This window comes from Rhinopithecus roxellana, chromosome 6, assembly GCF_007565055.1.
Source record: "Rhinopithecus roxellana isolate Shanxi Qingling chromosome 6, ASM756505v1, whole genome shotgun sequence".
Taxonomy (NCBI): domain Eukaryota; kingdom Metazoa; phylum Chordata; class Mammalia; order Primates; family Cercopithecidae; genus Rhinopithecus; species Rhinopithecus roxellana.
Window position 1 is genome coordinate 126,225,456 of NC_044554.1, and position 25,603 is coordinate 126,251,058.

Sequence of the window (25,603 nt, forward strand, 5' to 3'; positions counted from 1 at the left end):
GTCGCCCAGGCTGGAGTGCAGTGGTGTGATGGCTCACGGCAACCTCTGCCTCCCGGGTTCAAGTGATTCTCCTGCCTCAGCCTCTCAAGTAACTGGGATTACAGGTGCACACCACCATGCCTGGCTAATTTCTGTATTTTTGGTAGAGATGGGGTTTTGGCATGTTAGCCACGTTGGTCTTGAACTCCTGACCTCAGGTGATCCACCCTCTTTGGCCTCCCAAAGTGATGGGATTACAGACATGAGCCACTGCGCCTGGCCCCATTTTACTGATTAGGAAATAAGGTCTGTAGGAATTAAACCACTAGCCCAGGTCACACTGGGGCAAAGTAGTGGCAGAGTCAGGATTCTCAACTTTGAGGCTCCTGAGTTCAAGGCTGTTGCTCTTAACCACTGAGCCTACAGTGCCTCCCTTCTATAACACTGACTTCCAAAACATTGCTATTCAATTAGCATTTTAATTTCTCAAAAACAATCTTACATGTAGAAAATCTCAGAAGTTGATATAGTTTGGATATGTGTCGCTGCCCAAATCACATGTTGAATTGTAATCCCCAGTGATGGCGGTGGGGCCTGGTGGGAGGTGACTGGATCATGGGGACAGATTTCTCATGAATAGTTTCACACCATCCTCTTGGTTCTGTCCTTGCAATTAGGGAGTGGGTTCTTGTGAGATCTGATCCTTTAAAAATGTGTGGCCCCTCCCACTTTCTTTCTATTGCTCCTACTTCCCCCATGTGATGTGCCTGCTCCCCCTTTGCCTTCTGCCATGATTGGAAGCTTCTTGAGGCCTCCCCAGAAGCAGATGCCCTGTGCTTCCTGTACAGCCTGCAGAACCGTGAACCAATTAAACCGCTTTTCTTTATAAATTACCCAGTGTCAGGTATTTCTTTACAGCAACGTGAGTGTGGCCTAATACAATGTCACATTATAATCAATGTGACATTGTTACTCTGTATTATTGGATTAAGATCTCCTGGGTGTCAAGAACTACATTTACACCTCTCTCAGAGCCCAGCATCTCCCATGTTGCCTGACACAGGGTAGAGTTCTGAGAACACCTCAGAATGAATACTTGTTCATGATCTCTGGTGCCATTTACTAATGCTAAAAATATTTCAGCAACATTATTAGCAATTCATGCACTCATGTAAATACAAAGAAATTCACGTATTTATTGAGTATCGGGTGTCACAGGCAAGGGGCTCAGTCTGAGAATCCACCTCATTTTGTGGAACTTGTATGCCTGCAGTATAGAATACAGTAGTGAGCATAAAACTAATGAATAAATTGAACAACAGCATTTCAGCCAGTGATTAGCATGAGAAGAAAATCACAGGTGACTTGATATATTAGTTTCCTCCAGTTGCTATAATAAATCTTAGTGGCTTAAAACAACACAGATTTATTGCCTTGCAGTTCTGAAAATCTGAAGTGTTCAAATTGGATCTCGCTGGGCTAAAATGAAGATGTAGGCAGTGTTCTGTTCCTTCTGGGGGGCTCCAGTGTACAGGAGGACAGGTCCCCAGATGACCCTGGCCTAATCAACAATTCCTCCAATTGCAATTCTCAAGCAGACTGTGCTGAGAATACAACATCCTGAGATAAGGAAGAAACATCCAGAACGACCTGGGTGTGTCCTCATTCCTGCTACAACAGGATGTTCTACGATGCTTGAGCTTAGTGAGTTGAGTGGCACCCAGGGTATATAAATCCAGGTTGGGGTGCCACTGGAGTCCCTCAGCTGCAGTACAACAGGCAGCACGTGCAGACAAGACAATCTGCCTTAGGCAGCTTTCCTGAGTCTTGGGGGACCAGTTTGTCATGGATCTTTGGCCTCTGTTTACCCTTGCTGCCTATCTGTGAGTAATAAATCTCCTTTGCCTAACTTGTGCAAGGGTTCTCTCTCACCAGATTTATCAATAGGCAGAGAACCTTTCCGTAGGAGATAATTTGTTTCCTTGCTTTTTCAGCTTCTAGAGGCCACTTGCGGTCCTTGGCGCAAAGTTCCTTCTTCTATCTTTAAACCCAGCGGTATAGCATTCTCAAATCTCTCTTTGACTCCTACTCTCCTGCCATCACTTATAAGGACCCTTATGATTCCACTGGGCTCACTTGGATTATCCAGAATAATCAAGCCATTATCTCAAGATACTTAATCTCATCATATCTGCAAAATCCCTTTGCTGTGTAAAGTAACAGACTTACAGGTTTCAGGGATTTAGATGAGAACATCTTTGGGGAGACATTCTACCTATTATTCTACCTATTACAAATGGCAAGAAGTTCCCTAGATTCGATGGATAGGGCAGATGTCAACTTGGAGGTGAATAATATCTTTTCTTTTCCTTCTTTCTTTCTTTCTTTCTTTCTTTCTTTCTTTCTTTCTTTCTTTCTTTCTTTCTTTCTTTCTTTCTTTCTTTCTTTCTTTCTTTCTTTCTTTCTTTCTTTCTTTCTTTCTTTCTTTCTTTCTTAGATGGAGTCTCACTCTGTTGCCCACTCTGGACTACTGTAGCACAATCTTGGCTCACAGCAACCTCCACCTCCCAGGTTCTGACAATTCTGCTGCCTCAGCCTCCTGAGTAGCTGGGATTACAGGCACCTGCCACCATGCCAGGCTAATTTTTGTATTTTTACTAGAGACGGGATTTCACCATTTTGGCCAGGCTGGTCTTGAACTCCTGATCTCAAGTAATCCACCCACTTCGGTCTCCCAGAGTGTTGGGATTACAGGCGTGAGCCACCACGCTCAGTTGATATTATCTTTTATCTTGTATTTTAATTAGCTGCAAGACTCTTACTGAGACAGGTCCTCAAAGATATTTATGACTTTTGGTTTTGGTCTGGTGAGAAACATGCAAATGTTTTGGTCAATGACTGGGAAAAGAATGAAAAAAGATGTGGAATACTTAAGAATGAGAAGTGAGGGCAGCAATTCGCTTGAAGACATATTAATCTTCGTTGATTGATATCCTTATAAACTTCCCTTATTTCCTTACATACTCTCTTTTATATGAAAATAAACTATATTCTACACAATCCTCAAAGACATATGTGTAATTCTTTTCCCCTTCTTATCTAGCAAGCCCCCGAGTGACAGAACTATTATTAATTAGGGAATCCAGGACTGAATCCTGGCAGCTGGGCTCTCTAACCTTCATCTCTAACCACTGTTATTTATTGTTGCTGTTCTTCTGTATTTCATAGACCTTTTAAACCACCATACTTATTTGAGTGATTTCAACTAATACATGTGTCCTAAGACGATCAGCTTGCAGAAGAGGGTGAGTTATAAAATTTTCCATGAGAAAGTAACCCCAAACTCAATTCTTAAAACATGGCTTCCATGAATCAGTTCCGTTTTCTGCCACAAAAATGCCTGATTGAATGTTTCATTTAAAAATCATGATTTTGTCCGGCCTGGCACAGTGGCTCACACCTGCAATCCTCGCACTTTGGGAGGCCAAGGTGGGTGGATTGCTTGAGCCCAAGAGTTTGAGACCAGCCTGGGCAACACAGTGAGAACTTCATATCTGGAAAAACCAAAAACTATGATTTTGGTTTGTAAAGAAAAGTTTTATTGATGAGCACTTTATTCATCAGAATTCCAACGGCAGGGCAGTGCAGTGGCTTATGCCTATAATCCTGGCAGACTTGAACTATAATCACACTATTGCACTCCAGCCTGACCAGCAGAGCAAGACCTTGTCTCTAAAAAAAAAAAAAAAAAAAAAAAAAATTCCAAGGGTAGGGAGGATTTTTTGGTGAGCACTTTATTCATCTTTTTATCACTTTACATCATTTATGATGAGCATTTTATCATCTTCAGCTTTTATTGATGAGAACTTTTTATCAAAATGCCAAGGAAAGTGGGGAGTCCTGGGGCAGGGAAGTTGGTCTAGCCCAGCTGGTCTAATAGAGAGACAAAATTGCAGAGAGAATTTGACTACACATCTGAGGAAGTGCGCGTAACTGCAAGATCACAGGGCGGTAGGGTACATTTTTGGATGGCAGTGGAATGTGAGGGGGGAAACAGTGGAGGGTTTGACAGTGCTTAGTGAAGGTATTTCCACTAGTCTGTGATTCTTTTCTTAAGTTACTCAATTCTAAACCATGAGTGTGTTGAGATTCCTTGTGGAAAGAAGCAGAGTGACTCTAGGCAGAAACAAGGTGGTTTCTGATGATGGAGATGCAGAGAAAAACAGGAACCAAAGACCAGACATTAGCAGAAATCATGAGGAAACTCTGGATTTGCAGAGGTCCAGGAAATTTTAAGACTAATTTACCTAAATATCTGAAGTCCAGTGAGGTACCAAATTACAGTTGCATTGTCCATGCTTAGTCATAATTCTGTTTCCTGAACAATGAGGTCTTCGGTGACAGACAAAGACTATAGAAATCCAGTTTTCCTTATCTTTCTATTTGCAGCAGGAGAAACTACCCTACTCCTCTCTTTAAAACCTACTCCCTCATTATTGGCTCACGAATTCTAACAGTGTCATTTGGTTCTTAGATTTTAGGTTTATTTTATTATCCACCCTAAAATATATTTAAAATTAGAAAAGCAATAATCATTTCTAACAGGCAAGAAAGTTATAGAAGAAAATTACATTTGGAATCTTCAGAGGTAATCACTGTTCAAATTTATTTTGTATCTTTTCAGACATTGACCAAACATAACGTGTGTGTGTGTGTGTGTATGTGTGTGTGTGTGAGAGAGAGATATTTCTTTAACCAAAGTTGTTCACACAATTCAAATGCCTGCAACTTCTTTTTTTGTTTAACAACACATTTCCATATGAATACAGACATATGGACATCTCTTACTGTGTTTACTGTTTTTGTTGTGAAATGTTTCTTATATATATAAAAGAACACATACAATGTATGTTTAAAAAAAAAGTTTTTCAAAATGTAGTTTTCTATATTCCAATTTTGTCAATTGTCCCCATTATGTGTTTACAGCATTTTGCCGTCAACGGTACAGAATCCAATCCAGGATCACATATTGTATTTAGTTTTCACATCATTTTGTTCAACTTTACCTGGAATAACTCCTTAGCTTTTCTTGACATAAAGAATTTGATGAACACGGACCAGTTAGTCTATTAATATTCTTCAGTCTGGGATTTTTTAGTTTGAGAAGACAAGTTAAAAATTTAGCAAGGGACACATATTTGGTACCTGAGTAATTAGGAAAATGTGAAAATGGGGAATTGGGTTACCAAGGGACGAATTCATAGAGCTTAAAATATAGAGTATGCTCATAATGATCCATTACATTGACTCCAAGAACTATTCTGTTTAATGACAAAGAGAAGGCTAACATTTATTGAGTGTCCATTGTTTGTTAGAAACAATGATAAAGATTTATTTCTATTATTCCTCCTATCAAATGAATGAGGCAGCTACTACTGCTTCCATCTTACAATGTAGGAATCTAGGACTGATGTGCTTAATTGACTTTCCCCAGATCACACAGCCAATAAGTGGTGGAGCTGACCCTCAAATTCATGTTTCCAACTTTCATTTTCCATTATACTGTGGCCTCTAAAATGCTTTTCTTCTGGCACAGTTGTTATGGGCTGTTAATCCTTGGAACAAACACTACTCAGAATTTTCTGGGAAATAATTGGTCCCAAATATAGTCATTCTCAGCTGCATTTGACTTACCCTCAACAGACCATAACTTCTTTTGCCACTTGGCCTCCAAGATAATCTTGTCTGGTGGTTATCCTCATTTCCCTGATCACAATACGTAGGTGGGACCCAGGGCCGACCTTGAATTTCTGCTCTTATGTATTCTCACTTGCTCTTGTAGCTCCCATCTGGTCTCATGGATTTATATAGGATCTACATACTCACAAGTCCCAGCTTTACCTCAAATTACTCCCTTGAACTTCTGAGTATATGCAAGTGTCAAACAAGCATTTCCACTTTGATAGAGGAGAGGCACCTCAACTTAGCATGTCCAAAAATGAGCTCCAAATTCTGTCCACCTCAAATTTGTTTTTCTCATAGTCTTCCTAAGAATATGACAATCCCAATTTTTTAATTGCTCAGTTACAAACTTTTGAGTTACTACTGACTCTTTCTATTACAACCCTCATTCAATCCATAAGCAGCCCCACCTTAAAAAATATACCCAGAGGTGACCGGGTGCAGTGGCTCACACCTATAAGCCCAGCACTTTGGGAGGCCAAGGTGCGAGGACTGCTTGAACTCAGGACTTCAAGACCAGCCTGGGCAACATGGTAAAACCCCATCTCTACCAAAAAATACAAAAATTAGCTGGGTGTGGTGGCACATGCCTGTAGTCCGGGCTACTCAGGAGGCTAAGGTGGCAGGATCACTTGAGCCCAGGAGGTTGAGACTGCAGTGAGCCATGATCACACCACTGCACTACAGCCTATTGAGACCCTGTCCCAAATATACATATAGATAGATAGTAGATAGATGATAGATAGATAGATAGATAGATAGATAGATAGATAGATAGATAGATAGATAGATAGAGATATAATATCCCACTGTTTTTCCCCTGCCTCTGCCTTTGTGTTATAGAAATAAACTGGGCCCCACTTGCCTGGCACGCTAAGACCAAATATCCACACTGAGTTTGCAGCAGTACAAAAAAAGGTGTTTATTTGCAGGGTACCAAGCAAGGAGGACTAGGCAGCTAATGCCCAAATCTTGATCTCTCCCTGGCTTACAGGTAAGAGGTTTTAAAGGCACAGGTAAAATTCAAGAAAGCAGAAGTTGTAGGCAAAATTGTAAATCAATACATGGAGCTTATACATTTGTTTTGGTGTAAAAGTGCGAGATACCTTGAAGGGGGAAGGCTTACAGGTCATAGGCCGATTCAAAGACTTTTCTGATTTACAATGGGTAAAGGAAGAGAAATTGTGTTAAAAAATTTGGGATCAGCAGAAAAGAATACTAGCTCAGGCTGGGGAGAGTGGTTGATTCCCTCCAGGACCCTCAGGAAGAAATGTAGTAACAAAGAAAAATGGTCAGAGTTCAGCCTTCAGTTCTCCCTCATCTGAGGTATACCTGCCAGCGAATCCATTTGAAGGGTGTATTCATCCATTTTCACACCGCTACAAAGAACTGCCGGAGACTGAGTGATTTAAAAGAAAAGAGGCTTAACTGACTCACACTTTCACATGACTGGCGATGCCTCAGGAAATCTGCAATCATGGTGGAAGTCTAAGGGGAAGCATGTACCTTCTTCACAAGGTGGCAGGAGAGAGAAGTATGAAGGAAGAACTACCAAACACTTATAGAGCCATCAGATCTTGTGAGAATTCACTCACTATCACAAGAATAGCACGGGGGAACCACCCCCATGGTCCAATCACCCCTCTCCCTCAATGTGTGGGGATTACAATTTGAGATGAGATTTGGGTGGGGACACAGAACCAGGCCATATCAGTGGGGGTCCAGGTTTCTGAGGAACAACTCAGGACATCTTTTAAGATATTATCTTGGCCAGACGTAGTGGCTCACCCCTGAAATCCCAGCACCTTTGGAGGCCAAGGGGTTGGATGCGGGAGTTCAAGACTAGTCTGGGAAACACAGGGAGACCTCGTCTCTAAAAAAAAAAAAAAAGAAAGAAAGTAAGAAAAAAAAAGATATTATCTTTATTCTATAGGAGAATAAAAATTCTTCTGACTCTAACTTTCTTGGCTATTGTTTTAGGTTACTATTATCTCCTTGCTCATCAAATTGCTTCTTTACTTCCAGGGCTAGCTAAGTGTCTGCCATTTCCCCTCAAAGAACTCAAGTTTTCCCTTTATTTCCATGCTTAGGGCCCACAGGCCCCTACAAAGGAGTCCCTGCACCATCTTATTTGCTTATCTTTAATCTGTCCCTACCACAGTAGCCAAAATGATCCAGAAACATAAGTCAGATCATGTTATTTGCCTGCTGGTGGCAACTCCTACTCTTTCTGCTGCGCACAGTCCTCCAGACTTGGTCACTTTGCTGTATCTAGAACATGCTAGGCACATTCCTGCCTAACGCCTTTGCATTTGCTGTTCTCGCTACCTGGAGTTCTCTTCCTTCAGAAACCCACAGGGCTCACATCTCACCTCTTTCAGGTCACCTCGTCATTGAGGTATTCCCTGAATACCCTATGCAAAATGCCCCACCCTCCAAGCACTCTATTCCTCCTTGCTTTATTTTTCTTCTAATCATTTAGCATTATTTAACATACTATATTATAGATACTGTGATTTTAAATTTTATTTCACTTTGGTCTGTCTCCACCTTTAGGATGAAAGGTCCAGAGGCAAGAATTTTTATCTGTTCTGTTCAGTGCTGTGTTCCAAGTGCCTAAAACTGCCTGGCACACAGTGGGTGCTCAATAACTATTTGTTAAAAGAATGAACAAATGCCTGAAGGAATTCTGTAGCCAACTCACGCTAATTTTTTTTTAAAGAGCGCTCATTCATCAGAGGCAGTTCCAAGTATCTATCTGTCCAAGTATCAAGCTTAAGAAAGTTTGAACTTCTTTCCTTTGAATAGGCTGAGAATTATATACAGATACAGATGAATTGCATAATTTCTTATTATAAAAGTAACACAATTATTGTAGGAAATGTGAAAAATGCAGAAAATGAAAATAAAATTAATTTGTAATTCAGTCACCCAGAGACTGGTAATATTTTGGTATGCTTCTTTCCAGACTCATTTAATTTCAATATTTTATGTTCAAGTTTCCTTATCCCCATGACAAGGAATGGAACAAACAAACTGAGGACTGTGGTTTCATGCTTCTAGCAAAATGCCATCCTCACAGTTCACTAACAGCCGCAAGCACTTCCATGGAATTTTTGGGCGCTACTATCTTCCTTTTCCAAGAAAGCATGCTATAATTTGGATATTTAGGTTACCCAAACCTCCACAGAAGGATCTCCTTCTAAAGTGACCTCAGAATTCCCAGAAAACTAAATATTTGGAACTTGAGAGATTCAAGTTGATTAATATTATCACAAACTCACTGGACTCAAGGCAGAAGTCTGGGATTCCAGTTCTACAACTTCCTGGCTGCAAAGCATTGGGGAAGTCACCCTTTTGAGCTATGGGTTCCAGAACTGGAAAATGGAGATGATAATATAGCCTCGCTAGTTACTGCAAGGATCAGGTACAGTAATGGATACATGCTTTAAAAACTTACAGGGCGGTGCAGTGGCTCACGCCTGTAATCCCAGCACTTTGGGAGGCTGAGGAGGGCGAATTATGAGGTCAGGAGTTTGAGACCCGCCTGGCCAACATGGTCAAACCCCATCTCTATTAAAGATACAAAAATTAGCCAGGCACGGTGGTGCGTGCCTATAATCCCAGCTACTCAGGAGGCTGAGGCTCAAGAATAGTTTGAACCCGGGAGGCGGAGGTTGCAGTGAGCCGAGATGACACCACTGTACTCTCTAGCCTGGGTGACAGAACAAGACTCTGTCTCAAACAAAATAAAACAAAACAAAACTTATAAAGGGCAAAAAAACTGTAAAAAATTGGCATTGTAATTTAAATGTGAGAAAAGAAAAATAACTCAGAGCAGAGAGAGATATGTGAGGTATGCAAAATGTATCAGCCCTGGGGAGACCTGGGTGTGGGACTTCAGTCACGCCCCTGTCCCAACCTGTGTCTGGGGCAATTATTTAAAGGCATTTTGTTTCTGACTAGCTGCATCATGCATTATCTTTATGTTCCTGGAATATGTGATACAAAGAATATCACAAACAATGTGTAACCAATCAACAGCTTATGTTATTTTAATGTAAATTCTTGGTGAATAACTTAGGAACTGCCTCTTCTTTGCTTGTATGTATGTATGTATGTATGTATGTATGTATGTATGTATGTATTTATATTGAGGCAGGGTCTCACTTGGTCACCCAGGCTGGAGTGCAGTGGCACCATCAGTGCTCACTGCAGCTGTGCCACTGCAACTGCGCCACTGCAACGTCCACCTCTCAGGCTCAGGAGATTCTCTCCCACCTCAATCTCCAGAAGCTGGGACTACAGGCATAAGATGACACCTAGCTAATTTTTGTATTTTTAGTAGGGACAGAGTTTTGCCATGTTGCCCAGGCTGGTCTCTAACTCCTGAACTCAAGCGATCCTCCTGCCTCAGCCTCCCAAGTAGCTGGATTACAGGTGCCCACCACCAGGGTTGGCTAATTTTTTATTTTTAGTAGAGATGGTGTTATGGGCGGGTCTTTGTTCTTAGAGCTCCCAAGATGGGGTGGGCAGCTCCCAAGATGGTGGCAAGCCTTTTGTTCTCTTGCCTGGGGTTCTTGGCCTCACAGATTCCAAGAATTGGAACCTTGGGCCATGCGGTGAGTGTTATAGCTCTGTTAGAAGCCATGGGTCATGGAAGAGAACCGTGGAACCCAGAGACCACTGTTCAACTCGACTGGGACGAACTCGGGCACTTAGCCATGCAGGAACAATGGCGAGCCTTTAGCCCTATTGGGAGTGGCAATGGGCGCCTCGCTGGATCAGAAACACAGCAGACACCCTGCTGGATTCAGAGGGGTGGAAGTCAGCCGCGGGTCTGCGATGGCGGCAAACAAGAGCGGTGGATGGTGAGCGAAAGCTCAGCTTGACCCATAACAAACACGGACCAGAAGAGTGTGCAGTTGCAAGATTTAATAGAGTGAAAACAGAGCTCCCATACAATGGAAGGGGACCCAAAGGGGTTTCCCCACTCCCTGCTCGAATGCCTGAGTTTATATCCCGATCATTGTCCCTCCCCCTGCACTCTCAGGTGATATATAATTTGACTATTTCTTTACCTCCTGCTTTAGCCTAATTTGCATTTTAGTGAGCCCTCTTTACTACCTGATTGGTTGGGTGTGAGTTGAGTTACAAGCCCCATGTTCAAAGGTAGGTGTGATCACCTTTTCCAGCTAGGCTTAGGAATTCTTAGTCGGCCTAGGAAATCCAGCTAGTCCTGTCTCTCAACAGAGTTTTGCGATGTTGGCCAGTCTGGTCTTGAACTTTTAACCTCAGGTGGTCTGCCCACCTTGGCCTCCCAAAGTGTTGGGATTACAGGTGTGAGCCACTGCTCCTGGTCAGATTTTTTTTTTCCTTTAGGTTGACAATTGTGATAGACCTTAGGGCAGTGATGACATATATGGGACATGCCACCACTCTCAACAAGCCAAGGAGAAAGACTAATCAATCCTAGCAGACAGTCCCATTTTTGCCCTGGAACATTGTCTAAGTATGGCAATATGGTTTTCCCACCAGAATATGGACTCCTGAATGAGAGAAACTTTCGTCCCCATTGATGTATCCCTATTACTTATCACAGAAATTCTCAACATACAAGATTTTTTTTTTTCTTGAGATGGAGTCTTGCTCTGTTGCCCAGGCTGGAGTGCAGTGATGCGATCTTGGCTCACTGCAACTTCCGCCTCCCAGGTTCAAACAGTTCTCCTGCCTCAGCCTCCAGAAAAGCTGGGATTATAGGTGCCCACCACCACGCCTAGCTAATTTTTTGTATTTTTAGTAGAGACAGGGTTTTACTATGTTGGCCAGGCTGCTCTTGAACTCCTGACCTTGTGATCCACCCGCCTCGGCCTCCCAAAGTGCTGGGATTACAGGCATGAGACACCACGCCCGGCCAACATAAAAGATTTTTAAAATATCAATTGAAAAATATGCTATGCTAAAATTATTAGATGGTGTTGCGAGTGCTTTTACATATGTTAATACAGATACAGCAATATATAGCAGAGAATGCCCAGGTGGAGAGTCAGGAAAACTGTGTCCCCATTCAGTCTATTGGTAACCAAATATGACATTGGCCAAATTGGTTTCTTCATCTGCTGGATAGGAAGATACCTAAGGTCTCTCCTAGCTCCAAAATTCCATGAACTTTGACCCTTGCAGGGATAGATGCAGTTTCTGATGAAACTATTTGTTGAGAAGAGGAATTGAGTCAATCATTAGCTTAATATACACTCGCCTTTAAAAATAAGCTTCAGTTCTCTGTACTGTAGGATAATGTTTAGAATTTATGAAATCATTAACAGTTGGTTGTTTATAGTTTAGAGTATAAGAATACTCTTTGATGTTCCCTAATTATCATGCAAGTTTTAAAATGAGTTCTGAACCACTTCTCCGCCTAATTGAACCTCATTGAAAATTTTTTGAATTTTAAAGAAACATTTGATTTGCAAAAATAAGTCATATATTTAGTAACTTTTGGTATTTCACAAAGGACTCATAAAACATTTTAACACACGATAAGGTACTGTGTATAAGATATGCCTTGTACTAAATAGAAGAAAAGTTGGAAAGTATAATTTTTCAAACTACTCTTTTTGCTCACAAATTCCTGTTGATACTATTTTTTCTAGCTATTTTTAACAGCCATTTGCCCTCCTATTTGAAAGTCTATGAAATATCTATAAACCCTAAAATTTAATTAAATTGCTTAGGAAATTGTGAATAAATCATTATGTGGTAATGTCAAATGGTTAAAGTCACCCTAAAAAGTGGTAAATAAAAAATAGAGATGGGTTTTTTCACAAGGACAAAGTTCATTCAACATTTATCGCTTCTTACTTATAGCCATTTATGTGAGGATATATACTGTGGATAATGTCTTGAAGTTGGTAAGCCTGACTTATACATCATTGGTATATGTAAATTCATGGAAACATATTCTTCACTTCTAAGAATTTCTCCTACAGATATAATTACATAAGTGTGCAAAAGTAGATGCACATTTAAACATTATTTATATTAACAAAACACTGAAAATTACTTCTATACACATAAATGGAGCAGGGAATAGACAAATTAAATTAAGGTGCATTCATACAAAACAATAAAATGCAAATGTTAAAAAGATTTATGTACTAATGGAAAATTGTAACTGTCCAACAGGTTCTCCAGTTTGTAACCCCCCAACAGGGTCTCTGTGCCCATTGCCCAGACACAGCCGATTTATCAAGACAGCGCAATTGCAATAGAGAAAGAGTTTAATTCACGCAGAGGGTCTGTACAGGAGACTAGAGCTTTATTATTATGCAAATGATCTCCCTGAGAAACTGGGGATCAGAGTTTTGTGATAATGTGGTAGGTAGGGAGTCAGTGAGTTGGGAGTGTTGATTGGTTGCCACTGAGATGAAATCATACAGAGTGGAAGCTGTTCTCTTGTGCTGAGTCAGTTCCTGGGTGGAAGCCACAGGGCTGGTTGGCAGGTCCATGTGGGGTTTTCCAGTAGTCAGAAATGCAAAAACCTGAAAAGACATCTCGAAAGGCCAGTCTTAGGATCTGCAATAGTGATGCTATCTCCCAGAGTAATTGGGGAAGTTGCAAATCTTATAATCTCCAAATAATGGCTGGTAATGGTTTAGAATTCAGGCCTTCTCATGCTAACTTGGTGACTTTTTGTTAGTTTTACAAGCAGTTTAGTTTGGGGGAAGGGCTATTATTTAAACTATAAACTAAATTTCTCCTAAAGTTAGGTTGGCTCATGCCCAGCAATGAGCAAAGACAGGCAACCTGTGAGGCTTGAGACAAGATGGAGTCAGCCATGTCAGATTTCTTTTAGTGTTATAATTTCCTCAGTTATAATTTCTGCAAAAGTGATTTCAAAATAATCTCTAAAATATTTCACCAAGTGTTTACCATACTGCAAACACCATGTTCCCATCTGGAAACAAATGGCTTATACCTAAATGCGTACATTATCTCTGTAAGGCTATACAAGGTATCCATAGTGATAGTCGCTTCATTTAAATAATTATTTCTATTTTTATTTAATATATTTTATCTTTTGAGCAGTTTAGGATTCAAAACAAAATTGAGAGGAAAGTACAGAGATTTCCCGTTTACTCCCTGCCTCTCATACATGCATAACATCCCTGTTATAATATTCCCACCAGAGTGGTACACTTGTTACAACTGATGAGCCTACATTAATATCATTATCACCCAAAGTCAATAGTTTACATTAGAGTTCATTCTTGATATTATATATTCTATGGGTTTGTACATATTAATAATGACATGTATCCACCATTATTGCATTGTACAGAGTATTTTCACTGTCCTAAAAATTCTCTGTGCCCACCTGTTCATCTCTCCCTATCCTCCTGGCCTGTGACAATCACTCATCTTTTAATTGTCTTCATAATTTTGCATTTTTGAGAATGACATATAATTGGAATTATATAGTATGTAGGCTTCACAAATCGACTTCTTTCACTTAGAAATACGCATTTAAGTTTCTTCTGTGTCTTTTCAAGGCTCAATAGCTCATTTCTTTTTAGCACTGAATAATAGTCCATTGTCTAAATATACCATAGTTTATTTATTCTTTCACCTACTGAAGGGCATCTTGGTTGCTTTCAAGTTTTTACCATTATGAATAAAGCAGCTCTAAACATCTGTGTGCAGGTTTTTGCATGGACATATGTTTTCAACTCCTTGGGTAAATACCATTGAGTGTGATTGCTGGATCATATGATAAACCACAGGGTGTTTAGTTTTATAACAACCTGTCTTCCAAAGTGTCCATAACCATCTTGCATTCTTCATTTTATTTATTTATTTTTTGGAGACAGAGTCTTACTCTTCCTCTTATTTTTTTTTTTTTTTTTTTTTTTTTGAGATGGAGTCTCACTCTGTCACCACACTGGAGTACAGTGGTGCGATCTTGGCTCACTGCAACCTCTACCTCCAGGGTTCAAGTGAATCTCCTGCCTCAACCTCCCAAGTAGCTGGGATTACAGGCACACGCCACCCTGCCCAGCTAATTTTTTGTATGTTAGTAGAGACAGGGTTTCACTGTGCTGCCCAGGCTGGTCTTGAACTCCTGAGCTCAGGCAATCTGCCTGCCTTGGCCTCCCAAAGTGCTAGGATTACAGGTGTGAGCCACTGTGCCCAGCCTAACCATCTTGCATTCTAACCAGCAATGAATAAGAGTTCCTGTTGCTCCATATCATCACCAGTATTTGGTTATCAGTGTTTTGAATTTTGACCATTCTAATAGGTGTGTAGTGGTATCTCATTGTTGTCGTAATTTGTATTTCCTTGATGACATGGTTTGGAAAATATTTTCATATACTTATTTGCCATCTGTATTTCATCTTTGGTGAGATGAAGGGTCTGTTAAGGTCTTTAACCCATTTTTTAATCCATTTGCTTTTGTTATTACTGCTGAATTTTAAGAGTTCTTCGTGTGTTTTAGATAACAGTCCTTTATAGGTCTTTTGCAAATATTTTGTTTACTATAACTTGTCTTTTCATTCTCTTGACAGTGTCTTTGCAAGCAGAAATTTTAAAAAATTTTAATAAAATTCAGCTTCTCTATTCTTTCTTTTATGGATCATGCTTTCGGTGTTGCATCAAAAAAGTCATCACCAAATCCAAGAAAATTTAGATTTTTCTCCTAGGTTATCTTCCAGGAGTCTTATAGTTTTACATTTTACATTCATATCTGTGATCCATTTTGAGTTAATTCTTGTGAAGGCTATATCTAGATTCAGTTTTTCATGTATATGTGCATTTGTTCCAGCATCATTTGTTAAAAGACTATCTTTGCTGCCTTACACTGCTTTTACTCCTTTGTCCAAGATCAGTTGACTATAGTTAAGTGGGTTTTTCTTCTGGGCTTTCTATTCTTTTCCATTTTATTTATTATTTTGTCAATACTACACTGTCTTGATTACTGTAGCTTTACAGTAAGTGTTGAAGTCAGATAGTGTCAGTCTTTCAACTTTGCTGCTCTTCAATTTTGTGTCTATTTGGTCTTTTGCTGCTCTACATAAACTTTAGAGTTAATTTGTTAATATCCACAAAATAACTTGTTAGGATTTTAATTGAGATTGCATTGAATCTGTAGATTGAATGGAAAAGAGCTGATATTTTAGTAATCATTTAGTTTGTTATTAGTAGTAATTATTTAGTTTGTTAATATCCACAAAATAACTTGTTAGGATTTTAATTGAAATTGTATTGACTCTGTAGATCAAATGGGAAAGAACTGATATTTTAGTAATACTGAGTCTTCCTATCCATGAACATGGAATATCTTTGCGATTATTTAGTTCTTGTTTAATTTCTTTCATCAGAATTTTGTAGTTCTCCCAGCTATATCTTGTACATATTCTGTTAGATTTATTTGTAAATAATTCATTTTTTGGGTGCTAATGTATATGGTATTGGGAAAAGTAATGACTCTGGAATGGTAAATGTAGATTATGTCATATTTATCAAGGCAATTCTATTTCTTATTATTTTAAATTTTTTATTTATTTAATTTATTTTTATTTTAAATTAAAATTTAATTTAAATTTAATTATATTAAAAATAAATTTATTTTTATTTTTAATAAAATTAAATTAATAAAATAAAATTAAATTAATTTATATTAAAAATAATTTATATTTAAAATAAGTTAAAATTTTAATTTATTTTTATTTTTGCTATTATTTTTTGAGATAGTTAAAAAACTCAATAAACTCCAAAATGTAGAAATAATACAACCAACATTATGTAAAACAATGACTAAAATTATAAAGTACAAATTTATTCATGAAAAAATTTAAGTTCACTTTTAAACAACTTGGTTAACAAAGAAACACCAACTAGTATCATAGAACTTCTATAAAAGAACAATAAATGGGAATAGTAAATATCCATATATATGGGATAGAACTAAAGCAACATTTAGAGGAAAATTCAATAACTTTAAATAATTTTCTTAGAATTCAAAAAGTGAAAAACTAATCAAGTTTTAGCATCTGGATGAAAAAGATAAAAATCAAGCAAAGCAAATGGAAGAATTTAATAACAAAATAATTAGTGATTTAGAACGTAGAAATATAATACTAATAACTAAATATAAAAGTTCCTTAAAACAGCAATAAAATAGATAAAACACTAAGTCAAGTAATCAAAAAAGGAACAAAACCCCCAAATAAATAAAAGAAGAAATGATAATAGGGAAGTAAACACAGAAACAGGAAATTAAAAGAATCATGAGAACTTCACTCAGCTTTGTGAAAATATATTTAGAAATCTGAAAGAGAAGAGTAACTTTTGTTTATTCTTTTCTTGAGACAGGGTCTGGCTCTGTTACCCATGCTGGAGTGCAGTGGCTCAATCTCGGCTCACTGCACCCTCTGCCTCCTGGGCTCAGGCAATCCTCCCACCTCAGCCTCCCAAGTAGCTGAGACCACAGGGACCAGCTACCGTGTCTGGCTAATTTTTGTATTTTCCATAGAGACCGGATTTTTTACGTTGCCCAGGCTTGTCTACAACTCCTAGCTCAAGTGATCCTCCCGCCTTGGCCTCGCAAAGTGTTAGAATCACAGGCATAGCCATGGCATCTGGCCAACAATAACTTTTAGCTAAGAAAACATAACATATCCACACTGAAATCAGAAAATACGTAGACAAATCTAAACAAAATGATCTCCTTAGAAGAAATAGAGAAAATTAATAAAGAAAAGCTTTAGGCCCATTTGTTTCTATGGAAAGTTATACTAAGTCTTTAAAGGGAAGACAATATTAGTGCTATTTAGACAGCCCACAGCATTTAAAAAAGTACTATTCCAAATTATTTTTATGACATGAAGATGACATTGATTCCAAATTCTGACATATTGTTTTAAAGAAAAGACCTACAGATCAATTTGATACTAAACTCCTAAATAAGTTCTAGGAACAAATTTTAAGATTCAAGTGTCATTAGCAAGGGGAATTCATTTCATGAATCAATGACACTTCCATATTAAAAAATTATTAAATTGGAAGAACTAATGAGAAAAATCACACCATCATCTCCATAAATGCTGAACAGGCACCTGCCAAAACCCAGCAATCATTTTTGACAAAAACACTCAATTAAATAGCAATATATGAATACTTTTTTTTAAACCATGATATAAACGTATATTTCAGCCCAAAAGCTAGCATCATGATTAATGGGAAACATTCCACTGAAGTCAGGAAGAACTGATCTCCATCACTATTCTAGTGTAACTTTGTAATGGTGGTAATAGCGCAATCAAAGACAGTTGAAAATTTGGAAAGGAAGAGATGAAACATCCGTCAACACAAAAACTGATAAATCTTGGAATATCTGTTCAAATGAATACTATGTGGCAGTGAATATAGAAGGATTACTGCTGCATATATTCATATGGCTGAATCTCAAAAATATAAGGTTGTACAACAGCAACAATAAGTAATACATAGAAAAATGCATATGGTATTATTCTATTTATATAAGTATCTAAACAGATAAAACTATAGTGTTAGGCAGTAAAAGCGTGCAGTTCTGCAAAGGAATAGTTAGCTCAAATTTCAGCATAGTAGTTACTTCCAGGGCCAGTGATGGGGAGGTGATTTATACGGAGCCCTCAGGACCTTCTAGGGGTACTGATAATATTATATTTCTTAAGCTGGGTGATGGATGCACAGGTCTTCATTTTATTGTTATTCTTTAAGCTACATGTTGATAATACATTCTTTTCTGCCCCCTAGGATTGTGGATTTTTATTTCATGAGCTGGACACGATTTCACATGACATTATGCACCTGGCTCCAATGCTGCTATTATTATAATGTACTCTTTATATATGATATTTTCACAATTAAATGAAATCATTTTTGATATTTTTGCTTGTGATTAAAATATAACTTATATTGATTATGTGTGTGTTTGGTGGTTTAGTATTTTGACATCTCAAATGTCAAAATAATGAAGAAATCATCACATGTGTACTATGAATATGCCTGGAAGAGATGCTGGCACCAACATAAAAGGATGTTTTCTTTTTTTGAGACAAGGTCTCTGTCACCCAGGCTGGAGTGCAGTGGCACAATCCCAGCTCATTGCAACCTCTGCCTCCTAGACTCAAGTGATTCTCCTGCCTCAGCCTCCCCAGTAGCTGGGACTACAGGTGTGCACCACCACGCCTGGCTAATTTTTGTATTTTTTGCTGCTCTCAAACTCCTGGACTCAAACAGTCTGCCTGCTTTGGCCTCCCAAAGTGCTGGGATTATAGGTATGAGCCACGGGGCCTGGCCTAAATCTCTTTTAACCTATATATTCCCCCTTCATCTTTATTTAAATTGCAGTTTATTTATTTAAGACACACAGAGTGGTTTTTTTCTTTTAGACTTGCCCATGGTCAGGTTCTGTTGATAGCATCCCCATGGTATTATTTAACATCTTTCTCTGTCCTTTGCAGTTTCTGTAAATTAGCAGGTTAATCTAGAAAATTTGCTTTTAAAAGGTGATCATGGAGTGTAGCCTCAGCACTCCCACTTGTTAGAAATGAAAATGATTGGACTTTATCCTAAACCTATTTAATCAGAAACTCTGGACTTGCAGTCCAGCAATCTGATTTAACAAGCCTTTTGGGTTGTCCTAATCCCACTCATGTTTGCAAATGACTGACCTAGGTCTTTGGTCAATTTTAGGTTTGATTTTTTGGCAAGACTACTTCATAGTAATGGTGTATTCTTTTAAAAGGCATATAGTATCTGATTATCTTTTATTTTTTAACCAGCGATGCTCAGCACTTAGATCCATGAGGGTATAGTAGAAATTGCAAAACAGAGATAGCGTATTGTCCCTTCTTCACTTATTACCTGAAACACAGAGTGTTACAGCTCTTTTGGAATTTGTCTAGCAGGTTTTCTGGTCTTCACAGGAAACTTCCCCTTCCCCCGCAAAACAAGAGAGAAATAGTCCTCATTTACTATTTAGTAACCCAGTGTCCTTAAACAGTCTTAAACATGCTGAGAAGTCGAAAGAATAGTACAATGAAAACCCATATACTAGAATTGCTTCATGGTTCTACAGGCTATATACAAAGCCAAGTGTCAGCAACTGCTTCTGGTGAGGGGCTCAGGAAGCTTACAATGCTGGCAGAAGGTGAAGAGAGAGCCAGCACATCACATGGCAGGAGCAGGAGAGAGAGAGGGAGACAGACAGAGAGAGAAGGGGAGACAGACAGAGAGAGACAGAGAGAGAGAGAAATATTCTTTTAAACAACCAGGTCTCACACAAATTCAGAGAACTTATTCATTATCATGAGAATGGCACTAAGGCATTAATGAGGGATTCGCCGCTATGATCCAACACCTCCCACTAGGCCCCGCCTCTAACATGGGGGATTATAGTTTAATATGAGATTTAGAGGGAACAAACATCCAATCCATATCACATTGCATGTGGTTGTCATGTCTTTTTAGCTTCCTTTCATCTAGAATATTTCCCTCTCCTGTGTATCTTTCACGGCATTAACATTTTTGAAGGGTTAGAGCAATCTGTTTCAGAGAATGTTCCACAATCTGGATTTGATTGTTTTCTCGTGCTAATGTTTAGGTTAAACATTTTTGGGAAAATACAATATAGATTATGTTATATACTTCCAATACCATCACATCAAGACTCATATCATGACAATGTGTTCCATTACTGGGGAGCCTATATTTGATCACTTGGTTAAAGTGATAACTGCTAGATTCTTCTATTGTGAAAGAAGAAAAGTTTATTTTATGAACCTGATTTTATGTAGCTTAATTAACACCATGTAAGGAAAAACTTGAAGTGACTTGTTACTATCATAAAATGGATTTAAAATCCAGTTATAATTTTCCAAACAGTATTATTCTACACAGAACCTACCTTATTCTATTTTTTCCAAGCCATCACAAAATTCACTCTGGAGATCTTTTCTTGGCAAAAATGCCTCAGCCGAAATTTTTGTTCTTGTTCTTTTTTTCTCCATTAAATACATGCTTAATAATGTAAACATTTACAGTCTCTTTTTAAAAAACTTTGCAAGAAGATTAAATTATTTCAGGCTCTTGAGATGAAACAGATAAAAGGAATTTTACCTATATGCTCACAGAATATATATATACAAAAAATACATGTGTGTGTGTGTGTGTGTGTGTGTGTGTGTGTGTGTGTATGTATATGATTTTCAGCCATTGGAGGAAATAATTTTACTCTCCTTGAATTCTCAGTATTCAAAACCAGAATTCTTTCCTTCATTCTGTATATGTTTCAAGTAATTTCTGTTATACACTAGTTGCGTGTATATTGTAATCGTACAGTGAAATGATTCCCTTATTCTACTTGGAGTTTTGGAAAATGTCTCTGTTCCTGTATTGCTTTGATATTTGAGTGCCCTTCTTTGGCTACTTTGTTAATCACATCATTTCAGATGTAATTTTGTTTCGATTTCCAATTCTGCCTTACTTTTTCCTTAGTTGTTTTTCCTTACTCGTCTTTCTCTTTTCAGTCCTTCCTTGAGTGCTCTGTGTGTGCACATGAGTGCACATGCTAGAGAAGAGAATGACTGCTTTCCAGTTGAGTTACCTGCCAAGAATATTTAGAACAAATAGTACATTCATATACATGGTAACCTTAGCTTACAAATATTTCTGTTAATAATGATATACTACAATATATGAGACTGGTTTCTAACTATCCTTAATAATACAAACTAATTATTAGTCAATTAGGCTAATTGATTTTATAGGCTTACTATAAGCAGAAATTATATGTATCACTAACCTCACCTCACCCTTTTGTGTTATGGACAGGCCTTGACTATAGCTGAGTGCCTTCAAGAACACTGGAGCCACATCTTCTAATTAGGATTCTCTTCCCCGGTACTTCTGATCTCTGGTCTCTCTTCTCTACCACTCTATAGACTACACCATTCCATCCCGTGGTCTTTTGGGTTTTTTGCAAGTCTGTAGCCACACATTTGATATTACAAGCACAATTATTTTTTATTGAAGGATACCAGATCATTCCTTTCAAATAGAGTGTGTTATTTGGCTCACAGTTCTATTATTTCATGCCTCATCACACTTCTCTACACGGCAGTGGGGAAAGGAAATGTAGCAGGAAATGATTTGGGCCAAAACTACTGTGGGACAGCCATGGGAGGCCTGAGAAGCAGTTCTCTGGGAGGTAGGGCCAAGTATCGAGTGTCAGTGTCTTGGCTGTCTGACAGGGCATGGCAGGGGATCCCAGGCTTAACCTGATTGGGCCTGGGGGACTGTGAGACCTTGCTGATCTGGGAACCTCAGCACCCTCGTGGGGATCTATCACCAGGCTGAAGGCAGGCATGCACAGTCAGGCTTCTGATGCCCCTGAGACCATCTAATTCTCAGAAGCCACTCCCTCAGATCCCACAGAGTGGTTGGCCTGCCTTCTCTAGCAACCTTTGTGGTGGTCTTGAGCTACATATAACTCCAGAGTGTTTGCTCAGCTGCTGTGGGACTCCTTGCCCAAGAGACCTAGCCCTGTGAAAAAACCGTGTGACAGTTTGAACCAATAAAACATCTTGGTTCTCCGTGGCAGAAAACAAACTTGGAGTCTATGAATGTGAATAGCATACCTTTTTATTTTCTAGGCTGGCAAATATGCTACTGTATAAACTGACTTACTTTTCATCCCTCAGAGATGAAGGTTGATCATCCTTCAAGTCATATCTTTAAAAGAGCCATAGACCTTTAAAAGTATTTCATTCTTAGCAGCCTTCAAACTTTTTTTAGAAAACTGTCTTTCATAATGCACTATAAAAATAAAAACAGTCACCACTGTCTCCTGGCTTACACCAACACATTGTTGTCTTTTTATGTTTTCTTTTTGGTCAAAGTCACTACTTAACGAAAAAAAGAAAAGTTTTTATTTTTGTTCAGAACAAAAATCCAGTGTCAACAAAAACATAACACCAAAGAACACATTCCTTTATATTTTGAAGTTTGGTCAGTGCTGCAGAAAGAACAGCCTGATATTGGTGTATCAACACAATGGCAAATAAGATGTTAAAAAACCTAGACCTTTATTATCAATCCTCGACATCTTTTATCAAACAGGAGAATCATACATACAGTACAAGGAAATCTTCAGATTCATTTACTCCCTCAATAGAACTTAAAAAAATGAGAATTGTATTATATTTTATCAACAGTTTACCCACTACATGTGATGGTATAAAAATAGTCACCATGCCATGATTTTTTTAAAAAGAGAGGCAAATTTATAGGGCGAAGAGGTAAGAGGATTTATGGATCATATTTTAAACTACAAAGTGATAAAATTATCAGCTTGTGGTCTATTTTTAAGCTCATAAGTGGAATTTAGGTTGTTACTAGGGAACAGATATTGAAGATAGGTGAGCCACCTTTACCTTGGGTTCCTAAATGGCCACCATGCAGCAGAGGTACCATCTGGCAACATGTATCTCAGGCTGGGACATGATCAAGAAGTCAATTTATTTTTTTCTTTAAGCCTGAAAGCTTTGGTTGTGGGAGATCCTCTTTGATGCAGCAGTTTAGCCTTACCCTGATTAACATATCTGTGTACATGTGCCTCCACTATGCAGGACACAAACTTATTGAATAATAGCATTATAATTGCATCTTGCAACAGGCATATTCTATGTTTTTTAAGAGAAAGTTTCATAGTGTTCATGCTTTTGTGTGTTGAAAGAATCTCAATTAGGAAGTAATCCCTCCACAAAAAATGGAAATGTAGATCTTTGTTTCTCACACTGAAGATGATAGTCCTGGTAAGGCTGAACACTCAGCTCAGGCTAGATCTACTGGGACCTACAATAGAAATGTGTTGTCTCAAAGAATAAGTGGCTTGAAGAATCATTCTAGGTGTCACAAGATCGTGAAAGTGGAGGAACTAAAAACAGTAATCAGAATGTACTGTGGAATATATACTGTATAGTTCAGTAAAATTTGTATTCTTCAGTTCTCTTTGGAGAATGAGTTTGGTTCTTTTTCTTTTTTTTTTTTTTTTTTTTTTTTTTCAGGGTCTCACTCTGTCACCCAGGCTGCTGTTCTGTGGCATGATCTCAGCTCACTGCGGCCTCAACCTTACCTATTCAAGTGATCCTCTCACCTCAGCCTCCTGAGTAGTTGGGACCACAGGCATGTGTCAATATACCCAACTCATTTTTTGTAGAATTTTTTGTAGAGATGGGGTTTGCCATATTGCTCAGGCTGGTTGGTCTCAAACTGCTGGGCTCAAGTGATCTGCCTGCCTCAGTGTCTCAAAGTGTTGGGATTACAGGCGTGAGCCACCGCACCTGGCTGGTCATTCTTCAAAAATCACTTTGTTGTCTTCATAAAGCTTATGTACTGAAAAAATATATATTATGCTTTTGGCTCCTAAATTGTTCTATTCTCATAAAGAGTCTGATAGCAAGTGTGAGAAAAACAGCAGCATCTCTTAAGGATTTCCCTTTTAACCTGGTTTATTTTATATGAAGCATATTCCAGTGAATCTCAGAATCACTACTGTTTTAAGTGCAGAAAAGATGAGAAAGTCTGGGGTACTACCTTCCCCACTTTTCAATTTATAGGTAAAGAACCTAGGGCAGAGAGACGGGGCAATTTGCCCAAGTCTCCTAGTTCACCATCTGAACCTAGTTTCTCATCCACTTAGAGCACAGATGAGAAACACCTTAGTGTATGTTACCGGGGCAGGATTAATGCACAGATAAAATAGGTAGCTGCCAAAGGGGCACCATCTGAAGCGTTCTTGGAAGAGCCAATATTCTCCTGTCATTTTGCCAGGAGGGCTGAAGTAGCTGCTCCTAATGAAAGACACACACCACCACCCAGGAAATATCACATTAAGTAGTAACCCGCTGATAACATGACCACATACACAAAGTTTTAAGGTTGGCTTTGTAATGCTGAGAAAGAATATAAGATAGGAGCCTGGGCACAGTGGCTCACACCTATAATCCCAGCACTTTGGGAGACTGAGGTGGGCGGATCACGAGGTCAGAAATTTGAGACCAGCCTGGCCAATATGGTGAAACCCTGTCTCTATAAAAAATACAAAAATTAGCTGGGCGTGGTGGTATGCACCTGTAGTCCCAGGTACTCATGAGGCTGAGGCAGAAGAGTTGCTTGAACCTGGGAGGCGGAGGTTGCCGTGAGCCGAGATCGCACCCCTGCACTCCAGCCTGGGCGACAGAGTGAGACTCCATCTCAAAAAAATAAAAGAAAAGAAAATAGGAATATGAGATAGGAAAGATAAGTTGTGATGGTGAAGAGGCAATGGTAGCAAATGCTCAGTGTCTGCAGTAAGGATGAGAGAATCTTCAAAATTAATTATGTAAAATGTACAAGATTCTCTGAGGGCCTTGGGCCCCTGGAAGTTGATACCCTCTCAAAATAGAGTAGCACTGATAAAAGGAGGTTTGAATGGCAGCAAATATGAAATATGTCACTTGTATAATTTTGCTTAGAAACACGTTTTTATATAAACAAAAGACTATTAGATTTGTGTAAATGTGCTTTCTGCACTTCTCATTGGACACAACATAAAGAAAAGGTGTGGAATTAACCATGGTTTATGGCACTAGTGAATCCAATTTATTCACTTTCATAAGACTTAAAATTTCATGAATGTTTTCAAATAGTTATTTCAATAATCTTTGAGGAAAGTATTATAACTGTAATTATAATTATTCATATTGCATTTATTCATTTATTTGTTAAACCAACTAATATTTTTTGAACATCTTTCATGTGCCAGGCTAGAGATACCTGATGAATAAAAGAAACA

General features: G+C 38.6%; 1 non-coding gene across 1 annotated transcript; it reads left to right on the plus strand.

Moving 5' to 3' along the window:
- The first annotated feature begins 19,642 nt into the window (after positions 1-19,642).
- On the plus strand, positions 19,643-19,706 carry LOC115898455. Its single transcript, XR_004058189.1, has one exon. It is a non-coding gene; the product is annotated as a U7 small nuclear RNA (small nuclear RNA).
- Positions 19,707-25,603: the final 5,897 nt, after the last annotated feature.